This window comes from Ips typographus, linkage group LG4 (genome assembly GCF_016097725.1).
Source record: "Ips typographus isolate SLU linkage group LG4, UJ_Ityp_2.0, whole genome shotgun sequence".
Taxonomy (NCBI): Eukaryota; Metazoa; Arthropoda; class Insecta; order Coleoptera; family Curculionidae; genus Ips; species Ips typographus.
In genome coordinates this window covers 7,038,062-7,040,805 of record NC_138425.1, presented here as the reverse complement: position 1 = coordinate 7,040,805, position 2,744 = coordinate 7,038,062, and the positions used below count along the sequence as shown (strand labels likewise).

Below are 2,744 nucleotides of genomic sequence, written 5' to 3'. Positions count from 1 at the left end.
GTCGTTGATTTTGCGTACGGTTTTATCAGTCGACACCTGAATCCTAAATCATCAATCGGTCGGTTTAGCTTCTAATTTATGTTGAATTTTATATACATACGTGTGAGTGATTTGGTAAATAATTTTTACGTGTTAAATGTTTATTAAAACCACGATTTTTTGTGGATTTATTTAATTAATCCAAGTGTATTATGTGTTTACTGTGAACAATAGGTGTACCAGTACTTTCGGGGCTTGTAAAGAATAGGTAACATTGAATTTTTACCCAAAAACTGTTTATTCGGGTAGATTATGCCTTATAGAGTATAAATTAAAAAAAAAAATTTTGAAAGGTTCATAATTTACTTCACAAAATCGTTCTGAAAATCGGCGATTTTACGATTTTATCTGTCCTACTATGTAGGAGGTAAGCTATAACCGAAAGAAAAAAATTGCACTAAAATTCGGTGTTAGTTATTCTTTACAATACTCTAATAATTGTGTACGTATAGTCTATTTACGATATTTTTGGATGTACCCTATATTTATGAAATTTTCCCTGTATAATAAAATTAGAAGAAATGTTGAAATTTCGTCATACATTTTTTGGGTAAATGTTAAAAGTCACTCAGATCGTTGTCATATAAAAAATCCAGAATTATAAAACATACAAAGAACAAAAAACTCTATGGATAAGGTATATCCAAGATCATATATGTTATTTTTTGGGTTTACTATGGTAGTTAATCATAGTAAACATATGTATAATGTTTCAAAATTTAGAGTCATTCAGCACCTTCTGAATGTCATTTATATAAACAAAAATAATACAAAACTTCTATTATTTTAAGTATGCTAATAAAAATGTGATGACATTTTCATTTAATGATTTCTGAAACTACATTTTCAACTTGTTTTTTCTTTAATAACCAGAAGCAAAGGAAAATTTTAGTTGAATGCAATGACTCTCAAAACAGAGATTAAAAATGTATCCACATATCTTTTATAATAAGTTTAACAAGGCAAAACTAACTTAACAGTTGCTTAACAAAATAAGCATCAAATATGTTAATGATACAGAAAATTATTATTTTATTGTCTCGTTATTACAGCATTTTAACTGCTGTAATTTTTTTAATTTTAGGGTTGTACCTAATGCAGGTAATCTGACTGATAGCAATGTAAATTGCCATATTTAGTCTAAAATTACTAGCAATTAGTTGCAGCAAAAATTCTATTAGTTAGCTATCTAGCACTAAATATACATTTTTTAAAAGTCCAGTTAGTTCGTTGAACAAAATATGTATACTGGCTTATCTTTGATTTAAAATATACGAGCATAACTGTAATATTATATTATACTACACTTATCAGTCAGTATTTAGAAATTTAAAAGTTTTTTATTTTGATTTACAAAATTGTTTCAATTATTGTGTTGATCTCATAATGTTATTGTTTTGAATCATTCATTGTTATGTTGTTTACGTTCCTTCCAATTAAATAATAATGCTACTGAATTTTCAATGTGTCTGATAAGAATAAAAGCATCAATAAATACATTTGGTGTAGTAATAAATACTTGAGTTAATGATATTGATTTTCTGGTAAATTAAATTAAATTACATCCAAATAATAATAATTTTCTTTGAAATGTTATTTTTTAAACTACTACATTAATTTTATTTAATATTTAAGGAGTTAAAAAATAAAAAAGGTAGGTTCCACCGAGATTTGAACTCGGATCGCTGGATTCAAAGTCCAGAGTGCTAACCATTACACCATGGAACCTGTATTAAGTTATCGACTAAAATGTTATATAAGTCTGCGGTAAAATTAGGCTGTTATTTATCGTTCAGAGTGGTATACAGGGTAAACACAAAAAAGTGTAATATATTTTTTTATGAGTTAGTATGAACTCAAATATGAATTCCATGTCTGGGCTTAAAATAACTGGTTATTTGAAAAAAATACATTATTAGATAATATATGTAGGTAGGTATAGTATATTCAAACTGAAAAAAAAAAAAGTTGTCAAGTTATGGCATTTTTCACAATATTTTCCTACGAACAAAATTATTTCGTAAATGCTAGAGGCCTCAAAAACCTACTGAAAGCTCCCAAACAATGCCAAAGACTTCTTGAATCATTTGGGAATTGCTAGAGCCTTTAAATGACAGTGAAAAATTACCAAAAATTGCCAGAGGCGTTTCTACAAGTTCTAAACAGTGACTGATTGCTCAATTGTTCGACTTGACTTTTATGAATATTGTTTTAGTCAACTTTATTTTGGCAAAAATTAATTTTGTGACGTCGGACCAATTTTGTTTGACTTTCGGTATAGGTAATTTTATCGACTATGGACTTTCCAAGAAAATAAATAATTAATTATCAACATTTAATACCACTTCGACGTACCAATAGAGGTTGAAAACAAAATAAGTACCTACTTATAAGTAACTTATAGGTAAGAATGTTCTAAATTTGTTGGTCGGCGCTACAGGAATGTCACTAAATAGCTTTATTTCACCTATACCTTATGTATAACGATATCATATCTATGTACGAGCCAAATATGACGAAATTGTAACCGGTTGAGGACGAGATTGTCGTTGACAAGCGGTTTCGTGTGGGCGCCTAACAAAACTGGGTCATATCGGCCGTTAATTTGACCACGTTGGTGTAAATGACAATTTAAAACGACTTATTTTCTTGTATTTTTATTACTTCTCAATTGCGTTCAGCGGTTTCGCTGCCAATGGTGCCAT

The 2,744-nt window shown here is 28.7% G+C and overlaps 1 non-coding gene across 1 annotated transcript; it reads right to left on the bottom strand.

The window, feature by feature from the left end:
• Positions 1-1,695: 1,695 nt before the first annotated feature.
• Positions 1,696-1,767, bottom strand: TRNAQ-UUG (transfer RNA glutamine (anticodon UUG)). Its single transcript has one exon. It is a non-coding gene; the product is annotated as a tRNA-Gln (tRNA).
• Between the last annotated feature and the right edge of the window lie 977 nt (positions 1,768-2,744).